Source organism: Odocoileus virginianus, unplaced genomic scaffold (genome assembly GCF_023699985.2).
Source record: "Odocoileus virginianus isolate 20LAN1187 ecotype Illinois unplaced genomic scaffold, Ovbor_1.2 Unplaced_Contig_14, whole genome shotgun sequence".
Lineage (NCBI taxonomy): Eukaryota > Metazoa > Chordata > Mammalia > Artiodactyla > Cervidae > Odocoileus > Odocoileus virginianus.
The window spans coordinates 1156469-1172928 of NW_027224331.1; positions in this window are offsets into that span (position 1 = coordinate 1156469).

Sequence of the window (16460 nt, forward strand, 5' to 3'; positions counted from 1 at the left end):
TCAGCTGGTCCACTGCTGCTGATCTGATCCACTACAACTTTCTGAATCTCGGTGAAACCATTACACCTGAGAAGTATGCTCAGCAAATCAATGAGATACATTGAAAACTGCAATGCTGCAGCCAGCATTGGTCAACAGAAAGGGCCCAATTCTTTTCCACAACAACACCCAACCTACATTCCACAACCAATGCTTCGAAAGTTGAACAAATTGGGCTACGAAGTTTTGCCTCATCTGCCATGTTCACCTGACTCTTGCCAGCCAACTACTACTTCTTCAAGCATCTCAACAGCTTTTTGCAGGGAAAACACTTCCACAACCAGCAGGAGGCAGAAAATGCTTTCCAAGAGTTCATCAAATCCTGAAGCTCAGATTTTTATGCTACAGGAATAAACAAACATTTCTTATTGGAAAAAATGTGTTGATTGTAATAGTTTTAACTAATAAAGATGTGTTTGAGCCTAGTTATAATGATTTAAAATTCAAGGTCCAAAACTGCAATTACTTTTGCACCAACTTAATAACCCCTCCCTCTGCCTGTGCATCCCTGAAGCTCCCCTTTCAAAGCTCTTGCCATCTGATTGGCAGGGGGGAACTGGCCTTTGGATATGAGTGTGCTTTTTCTGCAGGTCACAGGCCTCCAGAATAAAGCAAGCTTTCCTTTCTACCAACACTTGCCTCTGAAATATTAGCTTTCGATGATGAGAGTCCAGACTACAGTTCAGTAGCACTGGTACTGAACAGTTTCTGGGGGTGGTGACCACATGAAAGAAAGACTGTGAAATGTGCAAAAGTGATGTTGTAGTTCTCAGAGGTGCCCGTGGAATCAGGATTGCCTTTCAGATGACAAACACTGGGCTTTCCTAAGCATTATTCCCATGTAGACGGTTCTGGTCCCTGGACCAGAGGAGCTGGCCTCGGGAGTAGTGGTCACTCTACATCATGAGCCAAGGGGGCCCTAGTACCCCTGGATCCTCGTCCACCCCATCCTTCCTAGTTTCCTTTACAGGACCTGTACTAAGTCCCTGTAACAAGTTACCACAAACTAGGTGGCTTGAAACAATAGGAATTATTGTGTTTTCCCCAGAGTTCTGAGTGCTAGAACCCCAAATCTAAGCCAAGTTTTCTCCTTTTGAGGTCTCTCTCCTTGGCTTCTAGAAACTTCTTCCTCTCGCCACATGCGTGTCCATGCTTCCTCATAATATAACATTCTGAAAAAATAAAATACTCTGTCTCCAAATACAGTCACATTCTGAGATCCTGGGGGTTAGGACTTCAGCATATGAATTTGGGGTGGGGATGACACAATTCAGCCCACAATAGGAGCAACAATTTAACCCACTATAGAAGAAGTTACCATTAACATTTCATTTTATTAGTCTATGCATCTCTTATGTTAATATTGTATCTGGTGCTAAATGAAGAACTTTCAAACACATTAGCTCATTTTATCTTTTAAAGTAGCTAGGAGAGGGATTATTATTCTGCTTTTATAAATGATAACAGTGAGGTCTCAAGACTGAGTGACTTGCCCAAGTTTATAAACAGTTTATAAATTAAGTTTATAGATTAGTAAAAGGAGCAAACACTTTTGTAACTCCTGACACTATTATATTCTTTTTTTAAACTATTCATTTTCAATTTTGATGTAACCTTATATTTTATTACCCTTATATTTTATATATATTTCTTGTAAATAGCATAGGTTGAAAAGTTTTTCTAGCCTGAGAATTTTGTCTTTTAATTGAGACACTTTGTTCACTTATATTCAATGTGATTACTGGCATATTTAGGATTAAATATATCACTTCACATTAGCCCACCCTGCTAAAAATCTAAAATGAATCAGTATCTTTACCCTCTTTGTGAGGGTGGGAAAGTTGCTCAGTCATGTCTGACTCTTTGCAACCCCATGGAATAGTCCATGGAATTTTCTAGAACAGAATTCTGGAGTGAGTAGCCGTTCCCTTCTCCAGTAGATCTTCCCAACCCAGGGATTAAATCAAGGTCTCCCACATTGCAGGCAGATTCTTTACCAGCTGAGCCACCAGGGAAGCCCAAGAATACTGGAGTGGGTAGCCTGTCCCTTCTCCAGCAGATCTTCCTGACCCAGGAATCGAACCAGGGTCTCCTGCATTGCAGGTGGATTCTTCACCAGCTGAGCTACCAGGGAAGCCACACAGGGACCCTTTGAGGCTGCTAGTTCATCTATTTGCTTTCCTTCTGACTTGTCACATATTTTATTCCATCTTTATAAATCCCTATGTATTATTATTTATCATACATCAGTCTTGGTTTTAACCTCCTCAAAGACAGTAATTGTTTTATAGAGTTGAGGTTGCCTTGTATATCATTAATTTTTTCTGTTCATTTCTTCTTCCTATAGGTCCCTCCCAAGGGAGATTATTTTCCTTATGACTGAAGCACATTCTTTGGAATTTCCTTTCATGATGAAGTGTTGGTTGTGAAATCTTTCAGTTTTTGTTTGCTTGTTTACTTATGTTCTTTTTTCTCCCTAATTTTTAAAAGACACTTTTTCCCTAATATAGAATTTCAGGATAATGGTTATTTCTTTGTTGTAATGAAGATGACATTTCTCTGCCCTCCAAGTGCCATCATCGTTGGTGAAAAGTCAGCAGTCAGTCTAGACCTTCTTTGAGGGAATCTGCATTTCCCTTGCCTCACATTCCAGCTTAATTTTTTTTTTCTCTTTGTCTTTGATATTCTGCAGTTTCTTTATGTTGTATCTAAAGGTAGGTTTCTTTTTACTTAGCTTGAGCTTTTGAATATGTGGATTCCTGTCTTTCAACAGGTTTGGGAAATTATCAGCCTGTGTTCCTTCGAATATTGCCTCAATTCCATTTTTTCTCTCCTCTCGTTCTAAAGAATTGACAGATTGGGTTTCACCAAAATTAAAATAGTTATTCACCAAAATAACACCACTAAGAAAATAAACATTCAAACCACGCACTGGCAAAACATGTATCTGACAAAGGGTTGGTATCCAGGCTATATAAAAATCTAAAATTCAATAACAAAGACAAAAATGTGATAAAATAGGCAAAATATTTTAAACAGACACTTCACAAAAGAACATATAAATGGATGATAAAATAAACATACAATCATGCTCATTACAATGGCTATTGTAACAAATAGAACAAAATAACAAGTATTGGCAAGGATATGGAGAAATTAGAATTCTTGTGCATTGCTAATGATAATGTAAAATGGTATGGCCACTATGGAAAATATTATGGCAATTTCTAAAAAAATTAATGTTAGAATTACCATCAGACATGGCGATTCTACTTCTGAATATATACTCCAAAGAAATAAAAGCCAGGGATTCAGAGTTATTTACACACCCATATTAATTGCAGCATTATTCCCAATAGGCAAAAGGTAGAAGTGGCCCATGTCTGTTAACGGAGGAATGGGTAAATGAAGTGTGGTGTATATGTACAATGGAATATTATTTACTCTTAAAAGGGAAGGAGATTCTGACCCTACAGCATGGACGAGCCTGAAGACATTATGCTAAGAGAAGGAAGCCAGTCACAAAAGAACAAACACTGTACTAGTCTGCTTATGGGATGTCGCTAGAGGAGTCAGACTCACAGAAAGTAGAATGGTGACTGTCAGGGGCTGGGGAGAGGGGAGTGGAGAACCACCATTTAACAGGAGCAGAGTCTCAGCTTGGGGAGATGAAAAGTCTCTGTGGATGGATGGTGGTGGTGGTTGCACATCAATGTGAGTGTGCATAATGTGCAAAGCTGGACACTTACAGATGCATAAAATGCTAAGTTTAATGTCATATGTTTTTACCACAATTGAAAAAAATGATAAGCGTATGAAAAAGTGCTCAATGTTTGTAGTCATCGGATAGATGCAAAATAAAAGAGCAATCAGATACTTCTATTTACTCACCATTGTGGTTAAAATGAATAAGATTGGCACTAAAATTTTGCCAAGTATGTGGAGCAACTGGAATTCAGCCTCTGGTAATTGTAAACGGGTATAGCCATTTTGGGGAACATTTGGTAGTTTCCTATAGAGCTAAACACACAGCTGCTCTAATACCAGATAGTGCTATTCCTAAGAATTTACCCAGTAAGATTAAAATTATAGTCACAGAAGGACTTATACAAGAATGCTAATAGCAACTTTATTCATAGTAATAAAATCTGGGAATATGCCAGGTGTCCATCAATAGATGTATGGATAAACAATCAGGTACAGCTGTAAAATGGAATATTATTCAGCAATAAAGAAGAACAAACTATAGATTCACATAACAACATGAATGGATTTCAAAAACATCCTAAGTGAAAAAGAAATTTACACAGAAACATATGTACTGTTGAACATGACTTAGCGACTGCACAACAAATATATACTGTGATATTCCATTTATATAGTATTCTAGAATAGGTAAAGCTAGTCTATGATATAGAAAAATATCAGAGCAATGGTTGCCTCTGGGAGTGGCATGGAAATTGAAAAAAGTGGCATGAGGGGATTTTTTTGAATAATGGAAATGTTCTATGTCTTGATACAGGTTGGGATTACAAAGGTCAAATACAGTGACTGTATGATTAAGATCTGTCCACTTCATTTTATGTACATTTTAATCAAAAGAAACAACTGCAAGCAAAAAATAGAATGTCAGAAATTCCGATACTTTTTTTTTGTATTTTTCTTTTTAGGATGTATATCTGAATTACATCTGAGTTACATAGGACAATTTCCTCTAATTGACCTTTCGATCTTCTTCTCACTTACTTAATCTCTTGTTAAATCCTTTTGTTCAGTTTTAAATTTCTGCTTTTGAATTTTTAACTTTTAGAAAAATTTTTTAAATTTATTTATTTTTAATTAAATGACACTTGCTTTACAATATTGTGTTGGCTTCTTCCATACGTCATCATGAATCAGCCATAGCCCTTTTAGAAAATGTTAAAAATGATTTTACTACTTTTCAAATTAACTAGGTCATATTTTTAGTTTTCTGCTTCCTGTGGATATTTGTTAACTTGTCTCTCACTTCTGTAATAGAGCAAGCATGTGAATCTAAGAGTCCGAGTGGCTGAAGTCTTGGAGTTTGTGTCTGCCACCTACTGTTTTGGTTCTTACTCACACTACCCTCTTCTGCGTGTGCCTGAGAGTGCTGTGTTCAACGTCTTTGAAGAAACCCAGAACAAAGATGATTGTCCTCGGAAAGGACTGTATTTCCTTCTGCCAGGGATCTCCTAGGATGCTACTAATCTGAGATGATGTGAAACTAAATCCATAGGTCTCTTGGTCCCCCTAGATGGCATGGGCTGCAAATATATGAGCGAGCTCAGCCTGACTGTACAGCTCCCCGGGAATCTGCACCCCATGCCCCTGGCACACACTCAGCAGTAAGGCCACTGGCTTTTCAGACCCTCGACTCCCACATGGGGCAGGGCTTACTCCTGGCTCACTCCACCACGCTTACCCATGGTGTAGGCTTCAGGGGCCCAGCTTCATGAAGGAGGTACCAAGATCTGCGAAACTTCTGGCCCTCAAGTGCAAAGTAAATGAGATAAGAAAATGTTCCTGGGGCAAGAGCTTTTTCTAGAATCACTGGCCTTGCTGGCTCCTGCCAGATTCTGGACTAATTTTTTACTTCCTTGTCAACTCTTCAGTGCCTGTAAGATGTTCAAAATACTTGATCTAACTTTTTAGTTGTTTTCCACAGGAGTGTTGTTCCAAGAACTCAGCCTGTCATATTCCCTAAAAATAGAACTCAACATCTCTCACTGTGCAAGCCTGGCTTTGGCCACCACAGAAATGCAGCTCAAATCTCACACACAGGCTTAAGAAGTTTTGCCCCAAATTCTGTTGCTTTATTTTAAAGCTGTTATTTTTTTTCCCTCCGGGCCTAAAAATGCACTGGGTCTGAAAATTGCCAAGGATGACAGGGCGCCAACTGAGAGGCAGAGCTGCCTGGAGCCCTGGCGCCGGCACTAATGTGCCGCACATCAGCAGGGGCCCGCTGGACCAGGGGAGTGAAGGGCAAAGGGTCAGAGCAACTCGCTCAAGGTGATAAATCACCACGGTGCTTTCTGTCGAGGGGATGACAGGTGATTTTTTTTCCTGCTTTTTATACTTCATTATTGTTTTTAACTTTTTTTCAAGATATATATGCTATACTATTATTAAAGATACTTAAGTAAAAATGAAACAAATTAATAGAGAAAAGCCCCGTCTATACTCACAGCCCTGAATGGTATTTCCAGCAGCAGATATGGGTTTGGGCAGTTCCATTTGCAGCCAAAGGAGTGATGGGATGCAGGGAAACTGAGCCCAACAGAGGACCTTAGGACTTTGGGCTGGGCCGGGAGTCAGAGGATGGCTGTGTCCAGCATGATCCCAAGGCAGCCTCTGCTAAAAGGACTAAACCTGCTTCTTCCATTTCTTCAGTCTGAGCTCCCGAGTGAGCTGGGCAGATAGCACTGGGAAGAGCATCTCTGGTTTCCAGCCCTGGCTCAGTGGATGACTTTGATTTCCATGGGTAACAGCAGTGGGGAGGTCAGCTCAAGGTGGTCCCCGTTCCTCTGATTGCCTGCAATCCTGCTCCCGTCCAACTCCTCCTGCCTGGGACCCCTGGGACAGGAAGGGAAGGTGGCTCTGAAGCCCTCAGGATGAAGGAGAAGGGGATGAACCAAGAAGATGAGACTCCAGTGCTCTAAAGAGTTTCTCCATCTCCAAGTTCTCTGTGAAGTTCTGAAAGTCTCCATGAGCACTTTGCCCTTCTTAAGCCAGAGCACTCACAACCCTGCTCCCTCATCTCCATTCATCAACACACATTTATTGACTGTCTCTTCTATTGAGGTGCTGAGAGGTACTATGTCAGATAACTACATTGCACTTGAACTTTATGCTTCCCGTCTCTGAAAGTTTCTCTGGAGTCTGGGTTTTCCTCTGAACTTTGTTTCTGGCCTCTAGTGCGGGTGCAGGGCAGGCAGGTGGAAAGCCAGACCCCAGGCAGCCCATGTGCTGGGATCACTAGAGATACCCAGAACTTGCCTCCTTCCAGAGAAACTATTTATTTCTTCCTACACTGAACTGGCTGTGGAGGCCAGGAATTTGAAAGCTGGGGATCTAGCACCTCTGAAATTATAGGGCATCGCTTGCTGACACAGGGGGACACACAGTGGTCCAGCAGGGCCTGGCGGTGCCCTCACAGCTGGGCCTCCTCAAGCCTCTGTGCCCCACTCCCCAGCGCCTTCCTGGCTGCTCCCTAGTCCCAGCCCTGCAATGGGTGGTCATACTTTTTCCAAAGGGCAATCCAGGCACTGTGAGGCAAACAGATTTGTTCCCGGCCACAGGAGAGCATGGGGTCATGGTTCATTCACAGCCAGGGAAGTGTCCTTTTCCTCCACTTGTCTTCCTAGTTATCCAAGGACAAAGGCATGGGGCCGTCCTTCCCTCAGCTGGAGGAGCCAAGACATCTAACATCCAGTCTTGATTATTCTTTAGCTCGTTTTCCAAAAGCACCCAGAACTCTGTCACTCCACTCTGACACACCCTGCAGCTATCAATCAGTTTGCTGATTTACTCAGTAAATTTACTGAGCACCTACTATGTGCAAGCACTGTGCTGGGAGACAAGGAGGCCAACTGCACAGTCTTGGTCTTAGCTTCAGGGAGCCCATGGAGGAGACCACATTTATCAGTTGTTCAGTCGCTCAGTCGTGTCTGACTTTTTTCGACTCCATGGACTGCAGCCCGCCAGGCTTCCCTGTCCTTTAACATCTTCTGGAGCTTGCTCTAACTCATGTCCATTGAGTTGGTGATGCCATCCAACCGTCTCATCCTCTGTTGCCCCCTTCTCCTCCTGCCTTCAATCTTTCCCAGCATCAGGGTCTTTTCCAGTGAGTTGGCTCTTCCCATCAGGTGGCCAAAGTATTGGAATTTCAGCTTCAGCATCAGTCCTTCCAATGAATATTCAGGGTTGATTTCCCAGCTCAGAATTCACTGGACTACAATACAAATGGATTTAAGTCTGTCCATATAGCACAGGCTACAAGAGGCATGGCATGTGACAATATAGAAGCCAAGGGGGGTGGGTTCCTGAGCAAGAGTCTTTGAGGTACTTTGAAGATGAGGAGGAGGCAGCCAGTGAGCTGAGGATGCTGGAGGTTCTCCACCAGCAGAGAGGTGGGCGTGGCTGGGCGTGGGGGTGGGGAAGAGTGGTGGGCAGCAAGGGTACAGAGGGAGGCAGACACAGCCTGAAGACCCACAAGCTCTGAGTGTATATTTTCTCTTTATTCTAAGGTGATGGAAAACCATGAAACTGTTTCAAGCAGAGAGAGAGGGGGAAGCTGCATTGCTGGGGCAGAAAGGGGTTCCAGGATGCCTCTCGGGGCTCTGACTTACCCAGGGATGCCTACTGAAGCAATGGCTCCTGGAGTTTGTGAGCTGTGGCTCGTATGGGAGCCAGGCAGATTGGTGGTCCCAGGCAGGAGGGGTCCTGGCCTTGAGGGGATGCAGCCTAGACCCCCCCGGCCTTGAGACAGGGGTGCACACTGGGTCCCAGGATGGGGCTGCAGCTGGACCCTGAGAAGGGGCATACAGCCTGAGTCCTGAGGTGGGACGGTGCTGTGGGCTTCAGCCTCTCACTTTCCCTCATTCCATTCTGGAACATTCTTTATAGAAAACTCAGGAAAACCACAGGAGAATGAGGGTTTGTGCTGTTTTCCTCCCATCTCAAGGCACTGAAGCGAGGAAATCGTAAATGATAAATGAGCCTCGGAGAAACCTGCCTCAAATAGCACTGCTTTATCCAGGGTTTGTTCAGAGGGGCCTGGGGGGAGGGGGGGGGGAGGAGGGGGAGGGGAGGGACGGCAGCTGTCCGCCCCGCCCGCTGGCCACAAGCAGTCAGCCCCCACCACCTGCCTCTATTTTTATATCAGTGCCTGTTCATATCTCGCTGGTTGAATCAGCCTCCCGGTGGTGGAGGGGCATTATGAAGCCATCCCTCTCTCTTGCGAGATCTTCATCTTTTCCCTGGTCTGCAGTGCCCCTGCCAGGCTGTCAGAGCTGTGGGGACAGAACAGAGAGTCACCCCGGACACCAGGCTGGATTTGGCAGCAAACGAACCCAGCACGGTGGCAGCTGCAGGGGGGCTGGGTGGAAACTGTACCACCGGCGGCGTGATGGCCTCAGGGAACAGCGGTGGATAACAGACTCTAAGGAGCCCTCAGAAGCTCGGGCAGGTTGGCAGTCAGATGCCGGAGGAGGCTCCCTCCTCTGGGCAGTGCCGCCTCCTGCAAGCCCGTGGCGTCTGTGAGCCCCCTTCTGGTCTGTGCGAGGGAGCAGCGAGCCTAGCCCTACAGGGTGGAAGGATCTCAGCAAATCACTAGTTCTGCCTCTCCGCTGTGTCTTGAGAAGAGCTCTGCGTGCTAGCCTAGGTCTGTGACGGGTACAGCAGCCTTTCTGAGGTCACCAGCAGGGCTCAAGGGCTAGAGGTGCTCTGCCTGTCCCTTTGGGCCCCTCTGGGGCTCAGTCTGCACTCAGGTGGAACAAGATCATCTCTTAGAGGTCATAGCTTCTCTGAGGTTCTATACTTTCAATCCCTTCTTTATTTGGTGCATCCAGTCAGAGGCTGCTACTGGTTCCCGGCTCCTGAAGCTAGGTGTTTGCGTCAAATCACAGGATGAATATTGCTAGCCTGGGGTCTAGAGGCCCTTGGAAGACGGAGTCAGGGCTGACTCACTGGGAGGGAAGGGGTGGGCTGAGAACAGCGCTCCCCTCTGGCTTGCTCTGTGGAGTGGGCGCCGGCCCCACCAGACCCCCAGCTTCCAAGCCTGGTGAACAGCCATGACTCTTGGGTCTCCCCTCTGATGTTCCAAGCGAGAACCTGGTGGTCCAGGCCCCGGGCCTGCCTGTGCCCTGAGGCTGGGGCTAGCCAGGCCGACCCTGACCCGGAGCAGTGCAGAGCCCTGAGGGTCACGGCCGCAGAGCAGGCGCCTGGCCATTGGCACAGCCTCTCCTTTTGGGGACTCCGGGGCAGGCAGCTGTCCTCCCCTACACACACTCCACCTGACCCTAGAAGGAAGCAGAGAGACAGCGCCAAGTGGCCAGTTTTTTCTCCTTTCTCCTTGGCCACTGTGTGCCCTCCCCTTCCTGTTGGGAATCTGGCAAGCTTGTTCTGCCCATGGCCCCAGTCAGTGGGCAAGGCATGGCCCCCAGGGAGAGGCACTCGGGTCCTGAGCTTCTTGGAGGCTCTCTTTGGCTTCAGGTGCCTGGCCATGGTCTTGTAATCTCAGGCGCTCCTCTGGAGTGGTGGCCAAGCCCCCCAGAGCCCTTCCACTCCCCCTGTGGGGGCTAGCTCTGGGGGGCCGCTGGCCCAGCGGTGGGTCTCTTCCCATGGTGACCCGCGGTCAGTAGGTCTTCCCTGCCCTCTGCTCCTGTGCCAAGGAGCTGCCAGCCCCAGAGGAAAGCTAGAAGTTTTCCCATTTTGCAGATTGGAAAGTCCAGGCCAAGAGGCGATGATACAGTCCCAGAATGCTGTTGTGTATCGAAGCTGGTTATTTCTCCTAGGATGCATGGGGGAATGTGGTGGTGAGGATGGTGGGCAAGCCTGGGGCAGCCCTGGAAACAGTCAGGGTCCTTATGAGGAAAGACTAAAGGGGCACGGCCCTCCCTCGTCCCCTCAGTCAGAGTCAGCTTTGAGGACAAAGCTGCCACCTCCTTTATACCAGGCTTGCTGTGTTTCCCGCTTCTAAGTGGCCTCCCCGCGCTCTGTGCTGCTTTGCCGTTTCACAGGTTCATTACCGTTCAGTCTGGGCTGCAGCCTGGGGACAGGAAGGAGGGTGTGGGGGGAGCTGGCTTTCTGGGCCGGCTCAGCGACAGCTGGGCCGCATGCCTGCCATTCCCCCCAGAGGGCTCATTCTCTCGATATAGGGGCTGCTGGCACAGCCGGGGGCCTGGTTCCAAGGCCGGGCGCCCTGCTGCTTTAGGGCAAGGCCAGTGGGCCGGGCTGGGCGTCAGCTTTCCCTCTGTCCTTGCATGGCCAGGGCCCGCAGCCCGTGTTCTGATTTGTGTGTATTATTAGGTCTCAGGACTCCTGCGGCCCTGGGCGATCCTCAGAGGGTGGGGCCCAGCCTGTCTGTGAAGGGAACATGTCCCAGAACTCGGACGTTGTCGGGGGTCCTCCAGCCCACTTGAGAGGACAGACTGACCAGCTCCTGCCGGCAGATTGAGAAGGGGCCGGGGGAGCTGTCAGCGCGTTTTCTCGCTGTTCCCCACCTGTCTCTGAGCTCCTGATGCTCAGCCGTCCTGCCTGCACCCTCTGCCTCCCAGGGCTGCTTTCTGTTCTATAAACTGGTACATGGCTGATGGAGGCTTCACTGCTTTCTTTCCCTGGTAACACTGGAGCATGTTTATGTTTACTGGGGCAATTAATGCCATGACTCTGCAAGGAGAGTTAGTTTTTGAAATTGGGACCACACTGCCCTGGTGGGCACAGAGGCACCCCCGTGCCCAGACCTGGCCTGGCTGCTGAGTCCTGGGAAGGGACGGATGCCCGGACACTATTCTGCAATGACCATGAGAGGGGAGAAGCTGAGCAGCTTTGCCACCAAGGGGATGGAGTGACAGGCCCCTCATTCTCTGCCTTCAACAAGGAAAGCTCCCTGCCTGCTGCTCTGGGGGGCTCAGAGCCAAGGCCAGCCCTAGTGGGCAAGTTTAGTTTGATTTGATTATCATTATTATTATTAGTCTTTTGTTTACAGGCAAAGAACTTCATTAACATTTGTTTCAAGGTTTATTCCCAGGCTTCTTCAGCTTAGTGAGCTGTGGAGAATGAATTGTTCAAGCAAACAGTGAAAAGAACTACAGTGTCCAAGGGGCTTGGACTTAAAACTACTGGAGATCCAGATTTTATCAGATTCATGAGCAAAATTTTAAAAGCAATCAGAACAGAATGGCAGCTCCCAGTTACATCCTCAGGTTTTGTCACCTGATGTTGATTTAGTTCAGTTTGATTGGCTCTTGGAATTCTCCAGGAGATCTGATCCTCGTCTTCACTCCTCACCTGCCTTTGAGCACAGGTGAGAACCTGGTCCGGGTAGGCCGGGCTTGAGGCGGGAGCTGCAGGAGAAGCCATCCCTCGGGGCGGGCGCCTCACGCTCACCCCTGGCCTGACCCCTTGGTGAGACCCCCTTCCCAGGGGGTGGCTCTGGGTGAGAGCTGCAGCCTTTCTTCAGAGGGCGCCTCCCCCACAGGAGGCAGCCCCAGGGCCAGTCTCCCCTGGGCTCTCATGGCCCTGGTGCCCCCACCTCCTCCAGGGACCCTTGCTCCTGGGGACAGCCCCTCCTGCCTCTGTGCCCCAGAGTCTTGTCTTTAGCGTCTATAAACAAGCGACACCGCGGTCACTCCCCAGGGCCTCTCAGCCCCAGCCCTGAAATCCTGCCTGCCCTTCCACGCCAGCTCAGGCCTCCTGGGCTCCTGAAGGCCCCCTCGGCGATGGCAGTGCTGGTGGGTCCTCCGCCCTGAGGGAGGAGACCTGCCCCCCTCCCAGCTCGCAGCACCAGGGCCAGGGCCCTTTTTGTGCCCTCTGTCCTCTGCCTGCCAGCGTGGGCCACCACGGTCACCGCTGTGTCAGAGGGTGGGGTGATGTTCGGGCTGCCCGGAAAAGCATCCTGAAGGGGGTAAGTGCAACATACATGGTTGTTGAATGCATTAGGGATTTATTACTAAAAACCTCAATTCGAGATTTTTCGAAAAGGAGCTTCTATTTTGGAAAAAGTTTAGCTTTGAAGGGAAGTTTCCCTGGGAGGACACAGACTCCCAGGCATCTCCCTCCTCCATCTGGTTACGTTTCTGCTTCCTGGAGGCCTTGTCGCTCTCGGCAGCAGCCTTGGTGCGACGCTGTCACCCACTCCAGGCTTTCTCTGGGTTTCTCCTGTCCTCCCTCTGCTGCCCTCTTTTTGCTCCAGGATGGACAGTGCGTCACACAGGATTGTCACATTCGTTTCCTCTGGTCCGGAGCAGTTTCTCAGTCTTGGGTCCTTTCTCGTGACCTCAACAGTTTTGAGGAGTTGTGGTCAAGTATTTGGTAGAAGGTCCTTCAATTTGGGTTATGCCAGTGCTTTCCTCATGATCCGGCTTGGGTTATGGGTTTTGGAAAGAGCATGGCACGTGGCTGAGGACTGCCCGACAGCATTCTCCTCCCCAGGGACTGTTCCCACTATCCCCACAATATTCTTTGGCTCCCAGGCACAGAGGAGGGGGGTGAGACGCCCGCCCCCTGGAGTGGGGACTGCATCCATATACTGTCAGAAATCCCTTGTAAAGAGAAGCGGCCCCTTCTCACCCATTTATATACTTATTCAACCATGATTTTCATTAGTATGGGTTATATATATATATATATATGTATATATAGTTATTTTGTACTTTGGGTTATAACCCAATACTATATTATTTATCCTATTGTTCAAATCCTTTTGGATTTGGCAATAGAAGCTCTTTCAGGTTGGATAAGATAGTAGGAAACACATGTATTTTTGGTCCCTGCCACAGGTTCCTGGCACAGAGCTCCTATGAGCCTTGTGATTTCTTAGTGATAAGAGTGTCTTCTGTTCTAATGAGGTGACTTTGGGGGATGCTCCTGGGTAAGGGCAGGTCATCAGCAAGATCCAGGCAGGATGAGAATTCTGGAATTGTCAGCCCCACCCCCCATTGAGAAGAGCTGAAAGTGGAGTTGATGATCCATCAGAAATGGCAGCCTACTCCAGTGTTCTTGCCTGGAGAATCCCATGGATGGAGGAGCCTGGTGGGCTACAGTCCACAGGGTCACAAAGAGTCAGACAAGACTGAAGTGACTTAGCACAGACACACATGACTTATGATGAAGTTTCCATACAGCCCAGGAGGCTGGGTCATTAGCGCCCACAGAGGGGCCCACAAGGTGCTGTCTTGACCCCAGGATCCTAAAAACTGTGGTCTTCACTTCTGTAGGAGAAGCCTAGCCCAGGCTCTCGCCCAGTGCAATCCTGTCCCTCTCTGCCATCGTAGCGGAGCTCTGCCTTCACCTTTGGGGACATTGGCCTGACCAGCCGCCAGCCACAGGGCCAGTCTGCTGCCAGCCCCCTCCTCTGCCTGGGCACAGAAGGGCTGCACTGCCTGGGCCTGAGGTCTCCTCTTCCAGTCGGGACAGAGGGCATGTCTGAAGGACACGTGGCACTCAGAGGTCTTGGAAGCATCAAGGCTGAAGGGAGAGGAAGAGATGTGAGTACTGTGAAAATGAATTATAATCCCCTCTGCTTCAGACCTGGTGCAGGTGGGGCTGGTGGGGGGCACTCCAGGCTGGGGCTGCGTCAGTGCTGATCCCACAGGGAACGGTGCTCCCAGGAAGGGAAACATAGTGTGAATCTGAAGCAGGTAAGGCAAGGTAGCAGACACTTGCTGGGCACCCACTGTCCACCTAGCACTGTGACCAGCCGGGGAGACGGCAAAGGAAGAAGAGACATCTTTCCTGCCCGAAGAGCCCACTGTTTCCGGAAGAAAGAGGCACAGGAGACCACCCTGTTAGTAGGGGTGCTGGCCAGGGACTCCTCCACGCGCCTGCCTCCTGGAGATCGAGTCCAAGGCCCCTGCCTGCCTCTCTCATTGCAAGCTCCCAGGGAATCTTCCAAGAGGCACAAAGGGCAGAGCACATGCCCGTGGTGGGCCCTTCTGCTTCTGCCTCAGATGCGAGCAGGTCAGGCAAGCGGGACTCCTTACCTGTGCCCCTGGATGCAGAAAAGCCTATAGTGGGGTCACTGAGGACAAACTGCCCCTAAAGATGTCCACGTGCTAACCCCTGGAACCTGTGATCCTGGTGCCGAATATGTCCAAGGAGACAGCAGGCGTGACCAAGGAAAGGGCCTTGAGAAGGGGAAGTTGTCCTGGATTATCTGACTGGATCCAGCGTAGTCATAGGAGTCCTTATGGCAGGGAGGCAGGGATTCAGTCAGAGACGTGATCACAGGAGTGATGCAATTCCAACAGGGACCGGGGACCAAGGAAGACAGGCAACCTCCAAGGAAATGGCCGCTCCTGCCAGGAGGAGCGCCGCCCTGCCGGTGGCCTTCTCAGACTTCTGGCCTCCAGAAACGCCAAATGGCATTTGTTACAGCAGTGATAGGAACTAACACAAGTGCTTTATGAAAGAGGGCCCTTTCTCGGGGTGACTTCCCTCTGGGCCTGGACCACAGGCAGTCCAGAAGTGATGGACACCGTGCTGTGAAGCGCACTCATTTCCTCGGGGTCTGTGTCAGGGAGTGACACTGGGCTCCCACCACCTCCACATCAAAAGCACGTTGATGGTGTGCATCCGCTTGACTCAGATGGAAGCAGACTTGCTTTCTGTTCTCTTTTTGAAGGCAGTAATTATCTGCCTTTGCTATTTAGAGCCTCTTCATTTCCTGAATATAAGGATGACAACAATACTCCGCAGGCAGACCCTCTGCTGCCTGAGGATTTATTTCCACACACTGCTTTTCCCTTCTAAATAACAGAGTGTCTCGAGGGAGAAGTGGCTCGGCAGAGCCAAGCATGGAGAATGGTGACATTTCTGGGTGCACGTGTATGTGAGGCTGTGGGTGATGTGTGCTTTAACCTCTCCAGAAATAGATGGACTGAATTTTCCACGAGATCGAGAGGAAGCCTTGAAGCAACAAACCCACTACTGTCTGTACACTCTAGCTGATTTCAGACTTAATGAGGAGTACGTCCCTTTGGGGAGGGCTCCCTGCAGGCAGAACCCTCCACAGATGGAGGCCCCTGGGCATGTCACAGACATGCCATGAGGAAACCAGCAGAGCCCACGCCCCGTGCCCTGCCGTTCATGACGGTGCTCAGACAGCAGCTCTGCGCATCATATAGCATCTTAAACCTATTCTCAGTTCACAACTGACAGCTGCTGCTTCGTCCCTGAGAGATATGGCAGGGACTGCACTGGGCTCTTTGTCTAATGTGCTGGTGAGGCAGGTGTTTGGTCGAAAGCCAGGTGGCTGTCAGATGCCTCACTTGCCTCACCCTGGAGCCTATAACTCAATCTGGATTACCTTGTGTCATGTATCCTTTCTGACTGAGGGATGCTCCATTGATTTTCAACAAAATTGCAAGACTACTGCATGCAAGAGAATGAAGTTGGACCCCTACCTTACACCAACACAAAATTAACACAAATTCAGACATAAATCTAAATGCAAAAACTAAAATCATAAAAATCTTAAAAGAAATATGGCAATAGATCTTTGTATCCATGGAATAGATGATGAGACACCAAAGGCATGAGCCACAAAAAGGTAAATTGGACTTCATCAAAGTGAAAAGCTTTTTTCCAAGTTCTGCGTCTTCTTTTTTCTTTAACTGAGATATAATGGACATAGAACTACATATATTTACAATTTTTTTTCTTGTAACAAGACCTTTTGA